This window comes from Prionailurus viverrinus, chromosome A1 (genome assembly GCF_022837055.1).
Source record: "Prionailurus viverrinus isolate Anna chromosome A1, UM_Priviv_1.0, whole genome shotgun sequence".
Taxonomy (NCBI): domain Eukaryota; kingdom Metazoa; phylum Chordata; class Mammalia; order Carnivora; family Felidae; genus Prionailurus; species Prionailurus viverrinus.
The window spans coordinates 211,256,528-211,272,020 of record NC_062561.1 but is presented as its reverse complement, the minus strand read 5'-3'; the positions used below and the strand labels follow the sequence as shown (position 1 = coordinate 211,272,020).

The window sequence follows — 15,493 nt, the reverse complement described above, 5'->3', positions numbered from 1 at the left end:
CAGTTGACATCTACAGCGTCTCCATTCTGAAAGCTTTCTCTGCCTCCACCATTACATTAAAACAAAACCAAAAATTCTTTGCAAAACTTTCAGGAGAGCTGAGCAACAAATATCTGAACTGAACAAGAGTAGTCCATTTTTTGTGGCAAGCCACATGGGTACCTGTCCACTACCGGTACAATTTACTTTAAAATATTGGGAATCTTGGGGTGCCTGCGTGGCTCATTTGGTTGAGCATCGAATCTTGGTTTCGACTCTGGTCATGATATTCTCGTTTCGTGAGTTCAAGCCCTGTGTCGGGCTCTGCCCTGGCAGCATGAAGTCTGCTTGGGATTCTCTTCCTCTCTCTGTCCCTCCCCTTCTCATGCTGTCTCTGTTTCTCTCAAAATAAATAAACTTAAAAAAATAATAATAATAAAATAAAATATTGGGAATCTTGATACTGAAAGAATTCAAAATGTGTTTCAAATGAGAACTCTGAAAACTGAGATTTGAAGAGATTGCCACAGGGAATATTGTTGGTAAACTTTACAAATAGCATTATTGGTTTGCAAAAGTCACCAGCATACTGTCATGGTTCTGGTGGAGCTAGGCACTGTATTCAGGAAAAAAGAAAAGTAAAAAAAAAAAAAAAAAAAAAAAAAAAGCTTTCACCATCAGCAATGTTGAGAACCATAAAATCAGTAATTAGATTTAGAGAAAAGCCAGTGGGTGTTAAAACCATAGTAATGCAATCAACTAATCCAGAGCTGGTTAGAATTCTGGCATTGCATGGGCACCAGTTGCTATCTTTTGCTGACACAAACCGAAGGAATGAAAAAACAAACAGAAATGACTATTGATAATAATAAAGAAGTCCACTGTTCCTCCTTACTGACTTTTATGATAATTATTTTTCAAATATGCCATCAAGAGGATTTTTAATGCCATATTAACAGGAAATATTCTGTAGAAAATCTGTATACAAATTATGTGTGAGATGTTCATTAAAGACCATGAGATTAATAACGGAGGCTTTTTTTTTTTTTTTTTTAATCCCAAGCAGAATTTAGCCTTTGTAAACAGAAAAAGTAAAAAGATATCTTTAAAATTAAAAACATCTTTGGGGCATCTGGGTGGCTCAGTCAGTTAAGTGTCCGGCTCTTGATTTCAGCTCAGGTCATGATCTCATGGTTGGTGGGTTCGAGCCCCACATTGGGCTCTGCAGTGATGGCACTTTGGAGCCTGTTTGGGATTCTCTCCTTCTCTCTCTGCCCCTCCCCTGTTCATGTCCTGTCTCTCTCTCTCTCTCTCTCTCTCTCTCTCTCTCTCTCTCTCTCTCTCAAAATAAATAAACATGAAAAAAATTTAAATTAGGGGCACCTGGGTGGCTCAGTAGGTTAGGTGTCTGACTCTTGGTCTCTGCTGGGGTCATGATCATGCGGTTCGTGGGTTCAAGCCCCCACGTTGCACTCTGTGCTGACCGTGAGGAGCCTGCTTGGGATTCTCTGTCTGTCTCTCTCTCTCTGCCCCTCTCCTGTTCACTCACTCTCTCAAATAAACTTTAAAAATTTTACATTAAAAACATCTAAATATTTCTTCCAGGGGTAAATATAAGGAATCAAATGCACATATTTACAGACTACAGTCCTATTAGATTATTGGACATTTGTCATTCCTCTTGGCCACCCAGTGTCTGAACTTCTTCCCAGTGTCTAAAGGACACCCCTCCCCAGGCCCATCTGCACTCCTCAGAGAGAGACCCTTTTCCACCATAGAAGTTGGAAATGCCAGGCCCTGGATTTCTCAGGCTTCCTATGGCTCCATTCATTCCCCTCAGAGTTTAATTAAAAGAGGAAGGGCTGCCCACATTTACCGTGGAGATGGGTGTTAGTGGTGGCAATGGCAGCATGTGATTTTCAGAGGCAGCAATGACAGTTATGGTGACAGAAGCTGGTGGTACCAGTGTCAGGAATATCAACGGTACGAGCCATAGGATTTGGTTTCCAGAGGAAGCACTTCTCCAACATGATTTGGCCATCGTTCATGGCCTGTAGCTTCCCCACACAGTCTGTGAGCTGCCCGATATCCTTTTCTCCAGCTTCTGAAATCACGTGGGTTCTTTGACACAATTATCATTCACAATATATTGGAACACTGCAAAATGGCTTGGAGCAATTGTATCCATTAGAAAGAAGGGAAAATGAAATTTCATCAACTATCCTTCGGGGTGAGGATAGTCTAAAGGCAGTCCCTTTTGCCACCAAGATAATTAAGAGAATAAAACAGGAGAATAAGCCTGTATGCCTACAAATTTAGGTATTGGAAAAGAGAAGGGACAACCTTTTATTCTCATGCAAATCCTAATTCTCAGTAAGTTTTTTCAAGAGCAATTTTTTTCAAAATCTTCTTAATTTTTTCTTGTAATTGGTAAAAAAAAAATGTTCAGAGAGATAGAGGGTTAGAGTATTAAAAATACATCACTAAGTACAATATTTCAAGCAGAACATGAAAGAGAGGCTTGGATGAGAACATCTAGGAAGCCGTAAGTGACAGCCCAAAATAAGCAAAGGTCAGTCTAGTTGAATGACCTTGGACAAGACACTTTACAATGTGAAATGCATTTGATCTCTCAAAGAAAAATTATCAAAATTCCGTCTGGAGACAGTTAAAAACCAGCCAGACATGACACTTACTATCTAACAAATTGTGGCACAAAATAATAGTTAACACAAAAATAGCAACAGGAGGAACACCTTTCATTAGGGGATCAAGGTTCAAGCAAACATTCCCTAATTAATCCTTTCAACTGCATCAGGAAGTCTGTATTTAGCATTTTCATAGATAGCACTCAATGTTTTCAAAGTGTTTTACCAACAGTAATTAGTTGTTCTCATCAACCTTTTGAAGTAGGTCAATATCATCATCTCCATTTTAAAGAAAAACAAGGCACTGAATAAATATGTGCAGAGCATAGAGACCACTAGCATAATCCTTATGTTGATCAGTTCCCATTTTTCTATCACTCCTTTAACATAATGTAAAGACCTTTTAAAAAATTGCTTCATTTTAAAGCCCTTCAAAAACCCAGTGAAGTAGGCAGAATTGCCTCCATTCTGCAGATGAAAAAACTGAGGTTCAAACACCTATATACACACTCCTCACACCAGAGAGCTGGTTGCCTATTTATGTCTACACATAAGTCCTAACTCAACGATGGTCCCAGAGTCCAAGAGGACTGAAGTTGCCCAGACAACCTTCAGTTTCTAGGACAATTCCCATTCAAAGAGAAAGAAGCTCCCAAGCATCAGTGTAATACAGGATAATGGGTTTTACCAGATTTCTTCTTACCATGAACAATTTTGAGCTTCTTTTATTAATAGCAAATCCATGGAACACCAATCCCCTCAGACAACTACATGCACCATTTTGAACAGAAAAAATGACACTTGTTATATATGAAAAACAAAACTACTAGATTCCCTGGCTTTTGGAAAAGCAGTCTTGTTGAGAATAATATGAACTGATTGGTTTGTTTGTTTGTTTGTTTGTTTGTTTTTAAGTTTATTTATTTTTGAGAGAGAGAGAGTGGGGGAGAGAGAGAGGTAGGGCCAGAGAGAGAGAAAGAGAGAATCCCAAGGAGGCTGCTCACTGTCAGAGAGGAGCCTGACGCAGGACTCAAACTCACAAATCGTGAGATCATAACCTGAGACGAAATCAAGAGCCGGGCATTCAACAGACTAAGCCACCCAGGTGTCCCTGAACTGATTGTCTTTAAGAAGATTAATCCAAAACTGGGCAATCAGATTTAAGAAACTAGTTTTGACCAAAACAGAATCCACTTGAAACCTATTTACAAAGGTTTTCATCATGTATGGTATTTCTTCACAGAAAATACAAAAATTAACCATACCAGTATGCCTTTTTTTCATTCTCTGTAATTACACTGGGCTTAACATTTTCCTTTTATGAGAAGAAATGTCAGCTGTGTATTTTATTTGTAATTTAGTTGGACTGTTTGCTAAATGTTAGCAATTATAGCAAAATATGAATAATAAAAAAGAAAAAGTTGTCAGATCAGAATCTGACCTCCTTTTTTTCCCCACAGCATGAATTTTGACTATATCAAAGCGAAATAAATTGGAATTAGTAACATGCTATTTTCCATTCATCTAACTGACAATTAAGCTAAGTGAAGCAAATTTGGCCTTGAAGTATATAGAATTATTCCACATTACACAAAAAAGAGCTAGAGCCAGTCAGTGTATCTTTGGTCACTACCCAGCAAATGATGTTTTGTTATTTTGGAAAAGCTACTTTAGGAAACTTAAGTTTTAATATACACTATTTTTTAAACCTGTCCTTTCATTATAAGCACATTATAGTAATTCTAGTTAAATGTTTATTTTCTTTAGCTCCATCTTACTGAACGCTTCATCTAAGGAAAGCACCAGTTGGAGAAGCCAAACCTGAGCTATGACAGAATTCTACAAATAGAAAATGACTTAGAAGTTTTCATTGGAGAAGTTCCAAAAGAAAGGACATGCCAAAACCCAACAAATCAACACTAGGAATTTCCCTTTAATACCTTCCATGAGTTCTTGTTATTTAGCTTCACTTAGGAGTTGAAACCAAAGGCCTTCCGTGATCCCCTGTTTAATGATTTCTTCTCCTAATTCAAGTACTCCAACTTTGAGCGGAGGTATAACTGGAAATTCCTCCCTTTGAGGGAGTTCTGAGAGCAATGCCACTCTGTCCTCATCAGAGTACCTTCTGTGGATAGCTCAGTATATTGAGCACCATTTGGGAACACTGGGAAAGAGCTTGGGAAGGGGTACACACCACAGGAATGGTGAACAGTGGAAAGCAACAAGAGTGAGGGGCCGTGACAGAGCCAAACGTAGCTGGATCTGTCCCTTTCCACTGTATGCGTAGCCAGTTAATCATACCCTTAACCTTGCTTTTCTTCTCATTAAAGTGTCTACACTCCATAGACCATCTTCATGTGGCAGTCTCCTTGTGTCCCTGTGTCTTCACCTTACAAGGACACCAGTCATACTGGATTAAGGGCCCACCCAACGCCAATATGACCTCATCTTAACTAATTACATCTGCAACGACCCTGTCTCCAAATAAGTTCACATTCTGAGCTACATCTCTCTTTTGGGAGGACACATTAAACTCATAATACCTCTTAAGGGAATGAGAGTGCAGAATAGGGTGGGGAACACATTTGGCCAAGATATAGGTTCAGTTCGATTCCAGCCTCAGCCTGATCCCTCAAGGATTTCTGCAGGCTGAATGGCATCATGAAGTTGTCCCCTATTGAACAAAGGGACTAACAGCCTTTTGTTCTTCCTGAATCATTCAGCCATTGGCTGCAGATAACCCCTGAAAGGAAGATGTATCATCCTGGGCATTTCTGCTCTGGGTTTCTGTTCACTCTAAGGCAGTAATTGACCAACTTTAATGTGCATGAGAAACACAGGTGGTTGGACCCCAATCCACCTTACTCAATAGCCCAGGGGTGGGACCTCAGAATTTGCATTTTTAGCAAATGATCAGATGATGCTGATGCTGCTGGTCCAGGGACCACACTTTGAGACCCACTGATGTAGGGCAGTTCTCAAAAAGAAACAGCTTTTTTTTTTTTTTAATTTCAGTATAATGTACAGTGTTATATTAGTTTCAGTTGTATAATATAGTGATTCAGCAATTCTATACATTACTCAGTGCTCATCAAAACAAGGATATGCTATTTTTAAAGATTTTTTTTTTAAGTAATCTCTACACACAACATGAGCTCAAACTCACAACCCCGAGATCAAGAGTTACATGCTCCACCAACTGAGCCAGCCAGGTGCCCAAGACAAGTGTACTCTTAATCCCCTTCATTTATTTCACCCATCCCCCCTCCCCTCTGGTAACCATCAGTTTGTTAAGAGTATGGGGTTTTTTTAAAAAGTTTGTTTGTTTTTCTATTTTTTCTTTGTTTGTTTGCTTTGTTTCTTAAATTCCACATATGAGTGAAATCATATGGTATTTGCCTTTCTCTGACTTATTGCACTTAGCATTATACCCTCTAAATCCATTCATGTTGTTGCAAATAGCAAGATTTCATTCTTTTTGTGGCTGAGTAATATTCTACTTTATATGTGTATACCACATCTTCTTCATTCATCCATCTATTGATGGACACTTGGGCTACTTCCATAATTTGGCTATTGTAAATAATGCTGCAATAAACATAGGATGCATATCTCTTTTTGAATTAGTATTTTTGTATTCTTTGGATAAATATCCAGTAGTGGAATTACTTGGTCACATGGTAATTCTATTTCTAATTTTTTGAGGAGCCTCCATACTGCTTCCACAGTGGCTGTGCCAGTTTACATTCCCACCAGCGGTGCATGAGGGTCCCTTTTTCTCCACATCCTTACCAACACTTGTTGTTTCTTGTGTTTTTTATTTTAGCCATTCTGACAGGAGTGAGGTGTTATCTTATTGTGGTTTGGGTTTGCATTTCCCTGGTGATGCGTGATGTTGAGCAACTTTTCATGTGTCTGTCACCCATCTATATGTCTTCTTTGGAGAAATGTCCGTTTGTGTCTTCTTCCCATTTTTAATTGGATACTTTGGGTTTTTTTGTTTGTTTGTTTTGAGTCATATAAGTTCTTTATGTATTTTGTATACTAACCCTTTATCAGATAAGTCAAATATCTTCTCCCATTCAGTAGGTTGCCAATTTGGGTTGTTGATTGTTTCCTTTGCTGTGCAGATGCTTTGTATTTTGGTGTAGTCCCAATAGGTTCTTTTTGCTTTTGTTTCCCTTGCCTTAGGATTCATGTCTAGAAAAATGTTGTGACAGAGAAGGAAGCAGCTCTGAGTGGTCAGTAGCCCCCACTTAGAGTAGCCAGCAAATGGGATGAGGGCACCGAGAGGTAGGGGAATCTGGGCAGGGCAGCAACAGTATAAGAACTGCACCATCCTTCTTCACAAGCCTAAAGTATATGGAGAAAGGAAAATAAACCCAAAAGGGATGCAGGAGAATCGGTGTCCTTAGGAGACAGTCAGAGTTTTGCTGTAGCAAAGAAAAGGAGAAACATCTCAGAAAGACAGACGATACCACCATAGACTGCCAAGTTGTCTAGATAACAAGCCAGAAAAAGAATTTCTCTGTTTTTTAAACAATCAGTGAGACAAGTGGGGTGCACAGTAATGATGCGGGTGATCTTAAAGCTACAGAATCATTCGTTCTTGGATCTCCCCTACGTGCTCTGTGACCGAATTGGCTGCCACCACCAATTAGCTCTTTTTTGCAATCTCTCTGAATCATTGGGTGGCCATCAACTATGCAGCAACACCACTCAGTCATTGAGGACACCTGAAGAATCCCATCAAGTGTGCTACAGTCTGGTTATTTAACCGGTAGAGTCAAAGCTTTATGGCAGCTTTGAGCCGTGGCTGAAGCATACATATGGCTCTTCTAGTAAGAGAGTTACCAAAGATTGTATAAAATTGCATCAATTTTACTGAACCCAAGAAAATGTCCTGTGGTTAGGAAGGGAAAAGAAATTATTTCAAATGCATCGTATGAAAGACAAATTAAAATAGACATTTTTTAATGGACTAAAAATAAGTAAAGGGAGCACAGAATGTATCAGCTTTGATATCCACAGAGGTTGCTGGAAAAAGGATTTGGGAATAAAGTGTATATTAATTTAGTAGCATCTGACTGAATTATGAAAATAGAGGCTTGGAAAATAGCAGAATATCTTCAAGTTAATAGCAAAGAAAGGAAAAGTTTCCTAAGGATATCTTTTTATTTCAAGCTGAATGGAAAGTAGTTGGGAAAGTCTGCATGAAACAAGAAAGGAGCTTCCTTGTGGAGTAGCATATTCATAAAGGATCCACAGTTTCTGAAATCGAGACCAACTTTATTAGGCACCTCCCCAAAGAAATCTTATGGAACAAAAAGTTGGGATATTCAAATGTCTTTGATTTTGTATTGGAAGGTTATTTAAATATACATATAAATATATGAAAAATCCATTTTATTATTTTTATTTTAGTTTGAGAGAGAGGAGGGGCAGAGAAAGAGAGAGAGAGAGAGAGAGAGAGAGAGAGAGAGAGAGAGAGAATCCTAAGGAGGCTACACTCCCAGCCCAGAGCCCGATGCAGGGCTCAGTCCCACGACCTTGGGATCTTGACCTGAACCCAAATCAAGAGATAGACACTCAACTGACTGAGCCACCAGGCGCCCCCGAAAAATTCATTTTAGTGAAATTATTAGCCTCTGTGCACATCAGCTTGTGGCTTTAAATGAGTTCATATAAGCAATTAGAAAAGCATCTTGCATGTGCTGAGTTACCAGTTAGCTATTGTTATTTATCTTAAACAAATCAAACTTGGGGGGAAAAAAAGGACAATTTAAATCACATGAGCAATTTTGTCCATTGTTCCATTCAAAGAGCATGTGCCTTGACTGAGAGTGAGATGGGAGATACAACTCTGTCATCTTGGTTGCCAGGTACTTTTGTGAGGAGTCTAATATTTAAAGATAGATATTCTTGCCAGAACATAGCCCCTAAACACAAGCCAACTCCTTCATCTGCCATCTCATGTGAAGAAACAACACTCCATTCCAGCGCTTGCTGGGGACAAAACTTGCTATATTGTTCTCCAATGTGGTGTGTTCTTAAGTGATTTTCAGGGGTCAATGATTTATCTGTATATGACTTTTGCCTTAAATTCTGGTATCTAAGATGTCACTCCACCATATGTCCTTTGCTGCTGGAACAAATTGCCACAAAGTTAGTGGCTTAAAACAACAGAAATTTATTCTCTCACAGTTCTTGGAGCCAGAAGTCCAAAACCAGTCTCCCTGGCCAAGATGTCAGCAGGCCCACACTCCCCCCCAGTGGCTCTAAGGGAGAATCCAGTACTTTCCTCCCAGTTTCTGGCAGCTGCCCACATTCCTTGGCTTGTAACTGCATCAGTACAATCTCTGCTTCCGTGGCCACACGGCCTTCTCCTCTTCTGTTGTATCAAATCTCCCCCACCTCCCTTTTATAAGAATATTTGCAGTTGCATTTAAGCCCTCCCCCTTGATGATCCAGGTTATTCTCTCCCATCTCAAGACCTTCAAGTTAATTCCATCTGCAAATCTCTTTTGCCATATAAAGTAACACTCAAGGATTTCCAGAATTAGAATATGAACATACTTGGGGACCATCACTCAACCTACCAAAATACTCATTCCCACTAAAACTTTCTGTGTCTCTGCGTGTGTCTGTGAGAGACAGACAGAGACAGAGAGAGAGAAAGAATGAGTGAAATGAGAGAGAGATATCATGAGTGAAACCAAAACTGTGGTTTGATTTGATTGGACTACCACAGGGCCAACCCAGCTACGTTCACAGGTACAAACTGATCTCCAGAGAAATTGGTTGCTGCTCAACAGGCTTTATAATCTGCTTTGAACACACCAGGTGGATCTTCAATTACAATATTTCCCAAGCTTTAGCTTAACAAAGCAAGTTCTAGCTCCCCATCCTCTCCATGTGTTGTTTTCAGTAAATACACATTTGGTCTTATGTGAATAGAGAAGATTTCTCAAGCCCTGTTTCAGGATCCATATATCCTATCCCGTTTGTCTGATTCCACCACCCTCACACCGCCCTTGCTGGTTTTTCAGATGCTTTAAAGAACAATCAGTTTTGCTGACACATAAAATCCAATTTTCTAAATTCTCTAATGAGATTTAACCCAGCCAGTAGAAGCCAGAAACTGCCTTTCATCAGAAGGCAAGGATTGCATGCCTTTATGCATATTGTCAAATTTTTTTGAAAAAGAAAATGGAAAGATGGAAAAGTGACTCTCATGCGTATAATAATCAACCCATTTTTTTTACTCTTCTCTAAATTAAAAGGAACTGATGTTTAAGAATTGGTTCTAAATAAATAAAATAATAATAAAAATAGCACTATTGGAGAATTATATCCAGAATTTATGCATGGAAAAGACCAGAAGACGCTAACGTTTCCCTATTAATAAAGGCAATTATACCAGTTGAAGAAAGTTCAAGAGAATACAGGTTATGTGCCCCAATTTCTTTTACTGGGATGAACAATAATGTGAGAGACTGCAGATCTTGTGAAACTTCTGATTAGTATTCATTTAAATTCAGAATTTGTTGTTTTGGAAGCAGCTAGATCAAGGTCAAGATTGCATGAAGAAACTGAGTGGAAGAAAAGAAATGGTTGAATCCGGGTAGCTCCAGTTATTCCTAAGGAACCCACCACAATAACCATAATAGTCAATATAAACAGAAAACAAAGCTTCAAAAATATAAATTAATCATGAATTTATCTAAACTGCTTATACACTTGGGAATTTAACTATACTCCCTCCACCAACAGTCCTAACCTCCCTACCTTGAGATATATTAATATTAAACACCTCTCACCCAGAAAGGCTCACTCCTTTTTTTGTCTCCGTTGGCCAAAACCTACTTATAATTCTAACCCTGCTTCTTGTTTAAAATCTTCCTAAGTCATCCAGCTTATTTTGATTCATACATACACGCGCGCACACACACACACACCCTTGTACTTGATAGAATTCTACCAGTTGTTTTTGTATGTGGCACACACTCCTTTGTATTATTTAATTACAAGGATCACTAATTAGGCGATGAAAAAAAGGAAATAACTTTTTGCCACCGTGTCAGAGTTGAGATCCCATTCCTAGGCCAGTTGCTTGAGAGCAGCTTTTTTCAGAAACTGCTGTAAGGAGGGCTTGGATAGAGTAAGTGCTCGATCCCTGGCTGAAACTTGAATCTATTGAAACCTTGACAGGACGTATGGGAGCTGGAAAACTGCCATTTCAAAGCATCTAGCAGTTTGGTGTTATGCAAGAAGCAAAGAGTTGCACACACTTTTCTTTGTTCTGGAAAAAACTACCTCTATGGTATATTTACGAATGTAAAGACCACAGTCTGGGAAAAAAAAAAAAAAAATGTTTGAGACTGGCTCCAAGCGGTTAGGGGCTAAAGCTACAGTGGATGATAATATCTGTGTGGTCAGCATTTATAGTTCAGCAGAATGATGTTCCATTGAGAGAATGTTTCCTTTCCAAGTGTGCATTTGAAACAGATCTGTTGCTGGAAAACTGTGGTTCCCTGTCATGGGAGTGTGAGTGTGTGTCCGGAAGATGCTGTCAAGGGCTCAGAAACTGAGTGTTAGAAGCGAAAGCAGCTCTTTGCATAAGAGAAGTTCTGAGACTTGATCTGGATCAAGCTGCTTTGAAGCCTAGGTCTCCTTAGTATCATTAGCACTGATCTAGTCCTCCAAAGAAAGATGGCTTTGGGGAGACAGTATCCCTGGAAAATGCTGCTGGGTAACTACACAACAGAAACCCACACCGCCCCCCCCCCCCCCATTCTTCTCTGCCAACAGAACCTTGATCTAATTTGGGGTATCCATGAGTGGAGCCCAAGGAAACGAATCCTAATTGACTATGCCAGTTCTGACTATGCCAGACTATTTATCCTGTTCCCCTTCATCAGGTGATTGCCTTCTCAGACTGCCTTGAAGGTAGGGCATTTCCTGAGACCTAGTTCTGACCAATGAGATGTAACAGGAAATCTGGGTGTGTGTGGTTGGAGATGGGGGGATGACATCTGCTGCTTCTGGAAAAGGTTTTCTGGTTTGAATAAAAGAAAAGAAAGCTCCTGCTGGACACCGTGACATCTAAAATTGTGAAAGTCCCCTTGTAGCCACTAGGTGACTTGTACAGGGACAGAACCAACATGCTGAGGATGGCACAGAGAGAGGCAAAGAGCCTGAGCTACAAACATCCGTTGAGCCAGTTTCAAACCTAGACCTGCTTTCCTCCAGGCTTTCTGTTATGTGAGAAAATTAAATGTCTGTATTACTAAAGATATGGTGGGTTAAGATAAAGGAGAGTATTCTGTTACTTGCAGCCAAAAGTTATCTTAAATAATAGAACACTTCAGTTTTGTCACTGAAAATATCAGCAGCAGAGGCCATGCTGGGACGATTTGGCTAGCAGACCAAAGTGAAAGAATTTGAGTGAATTTTTCCTGAACAAATATGAGACAGTTTTCTAGAGACTCTCAGAGCATGGCCAAGTTCTTATGCAGATAGTTTGGGCTCAAAGTCATCATCACAGTCTGGACCTAATAGAAATATGATTTTAATTGGACTGCCATCCCGGTGAGTTACAGAGGGCGGACACACACATCCTTATCTTCCACCATGATTAGCTGATCAGACCCGAGTTATACTGTGCTGCGCACGGTACAAACCTACAATGAGATATGGAGCTGGCACCAGACTGTAAACCAGCTTATTGCTTCCTCCATCGAGAAGTCTTGCCACCAAAAAAATAAAGTAAGTAAACTGAACTAAACAGTCTGTTCAAATGATGTAGTTCCTTTACATTTGGTGACAGGCTCCTTATCTCCTTATCTCTTGCTAATTGGTAACAGTTTGCAGACCCATAGCTGGTTCACACACTACACAGGCTAATGAGCTAGAGGTCAGACACCTGGGTAGCCCACATATGACAATTCACAAGGAAATTGACAAGGAATCCCATGATGCTACTCTGAAACCTACTCCAATGATCACAGTGGACAACTTCTCTACATCTAAGTGCATTGCCTACCAAATTATAGTTCCTTTGAAATCCTCTTGGATACTCAATAAATGCATTTGTAGGCATCATTGCCCACTTTAAGTAAAAAGTCAGTGTCTCTCTGTTTAATTATCTCATTTGAAATTTGCTCACAAATGAGAAGGTGGCAACTGTGTAGCTAAGCAGATGGTTGGAAGTAAATAAATTCATGTTCCCTGTGATTTCCAATTAGATCATTCACCTATATAGCACAATTCTCTTTTCCATATATATATCTATATACACTAAATTCTGGAATATATACAGTATTTATTTAGTATATATAAATATTTAGTGTATATAGATATATACATACTAAATATATGGAATTATACACACACACACAAATACACACATGCACATACACCCTAAATATCTATGGTATCATTTAGGAATTGCATTCAGCTATGGGAGATAGAAACTTGAAGGGGAAAAAGTGGCTAAATAAATGTTTTGTTTTTCTCACCTACAAGAACCTAGAGTTAGGTGGCACTAGGTTGGTACAATGGCCTTATGATGCCATCAGGTCTCTTGTCTTTCCACTTGGCCGTCCTTGGCTGTTGCTTCATGGTCCCAGGTTGGCTACTACACTGTCAGATTTATATTTCCATTCCAGGCAGGAAGAAAGGAAAGGGCAAAGAGCAAAAGACACATGGGAGCTAATTCTGACCTATTCTAGAAAGTTCTAGCAAATGGTCAACCAAGGAATTTCTGCTTGTATGTCTCCTTGGCTAGAATGCTGAGTCATGGCCACCCATGTTTGCAAAAAAACTGAAAAACAAAACAAAAAAAGGTTTTTGTTTACCTTTTATATTAGTTTTCTAGGGGTGCCATAACAAAGCACCCACAGAGTAGTTATTATTTTCTCATAATTCTGGAGACTAGATATCCAAGAACAACCTGTCAGTAGGATTGGTTTCTTGTGAGGTTTCTCTCCTTGGTTTGTAGATGGCTGCCTTCTCTGTGTTTTCACATTGTCTTTTCTCTGTGTGTAATCTGTATCTTTTTATTTATGTATTCGTGTACTTATTAAATTTTTTTAAATGTTTATTTTTGAGAGAGAAAGAGAGACAGAGCACAAGCGGGGGAGGGCATAGAGAGAGGGAGACACAGAATCCCAAGCAGGCTCCAGGCTCTGAGCTGTCAGCACAGAGCCCAACGTGGGGCTCAAACCCACAAACCATGAGATCATGATATGAGCCAAAGTTGGACACTTAACCAACTGAGCCACCCTCACACCCCATGTGTTATCTATATTTGAGTTTAGGGGCACCTGGGTGGCTCAGTCCATTGAGCATCTGACTTTTGGTTTGGGCTCAGGTCATGATGTCATGGTTCATGAGTTCAAGCCCACATCAGGTTCTGTGCTGCCAATGCAGAGCCTGTTTGGGATTCTCTCTCTCTCCATCTATGTCTGTGCTTCACTCTCTCTTTCTCTCTCAAAATAAATAAACTTAAAAAAGAAAATGTATAATTCCTCTTCTTATTAGGATACCAGTCTATATTGGATTAGGGCTCATACTAGTAACCTCATCTAACCTAATTACTTTTTTAATTATCCTATCTCCAAATACATTTACACTGTGAGGTACTGGGGATTATGACTTCAATATATGAATCTTAAAAAGACACAGTTCAGTTCACAACACCCTTCCAAACATAATCAGGGTTCTATTTGTAAGAAGGGGGAAATTGATATAGGATAGACACTGCAACGCCCGCCAATCCTACTATATTGATTGATTTTCTTTTTTTTTTAAGTTTATTTATTTATTTTGAGAAAGAGAGAGAGAGAGAGAGACGAGGGAGGGGCAGAAACAGAGGGAGAAAGAATCCTAAGCAGGCTCCATGCTTAGTGCAGAGCCTAATGCAGGCCTTGATGCCATGCACGGTGAGATCATGACCTAAGCCGAAATCGAGTCAGGCCTAACTGACCTGAGCCACCCAGGCACCCCTGCTTGATTTTCTTTAAACAAACAAACAAGCAAAAATGCTTTAAAATTGCCCCAAATTCCGTTTAGATAGTTATAAATATGATGCATGGTGAGGTGTACCTACCTGTAACAAAACACCTGTTTGTTTATTTAAGACATTTTATTTGTCTTATAAGAAAAGACTTTCCCCAATTGCCATGAGCTAGCATTCAGAATGCTCTGGAAGGCACCAACAGGTGTCCATTATGTTGAATAGCAATTACCACAAATAGAGGAGAATTTGCTTCTTTGAGGATCACTATTCGTATGTTTGCTGAGGCCTTTATGATTCACTTTATGATTAAGTTGGGCAATTTATGATTAGCTGTTTCTTCCTAACCTTTTAGTATCAGAAGACTTTTATCTCTCCTGATCATTTAGTGGAACAAGTAAAAATCCTTGATTTTGTTGGTGATATTTTCCTTTCATTTTTGTTAGATTGTCCATCATATTAGTTAAATGACCATGAAAAGAAACTACCTGAAATGTTGCTACGTAGGTCTGTCCTTCAAAGTCTTAGGGAAATGCTACATCTGATAGGAAGTTTGAGAAATTATTTGTTAGGCAAAATTCTTTGATGTCTTACTCTGATATTTTTCATAAGTTTAACAGTTGTGTTGAAATACAATTCTACCTATCAAAAGATTCATGCTTTTAAGCTATAAACTCAGTGATTTTTAGTATAATCAGAGAGTTGTGCAACCATCACCACTATCTAATTCCAGAAAATTTTTATCACCCCGAAAGGAAGCTCCATTCCCATTAGTAACCCCCCACCCAACCCCCACCCATTGCCCTTCTTCAGCCTTGGCAACCACTAATCTACTTTCTGTCTGTAT

The 15,493-nt window shown here is 39.3% G+C and overlaps 1 long non-coding RNA gene across 3 annotated transcripts in view; it reads left to right on the top strand.

The window, feature by feature from the left end:
- LOC125168327 (uncharacterized) overlaps nucleotides 1-15,493 on the top strand; it is a 56,237-nt gene that overhangs the window by 2,939 nt on the left and 37,805 nt on the right. The window contains exon 2 of one of the 3 annotated variants that reach the window (XR_007153086.1): nucleotides 4,395-4,972. The exons of the other annotated variants lie outside the window; for them this stretch is intronic. This is a non-coding gene — a long non-coding RNA (uncharacterized LOC125168327). Of the gene's footprint in view, nucleotides 1-4,394; nucleotides 4,973-15,493 lie in introns of those variants that run through there. 3 annotated transcript variants of the gene reach the window in all.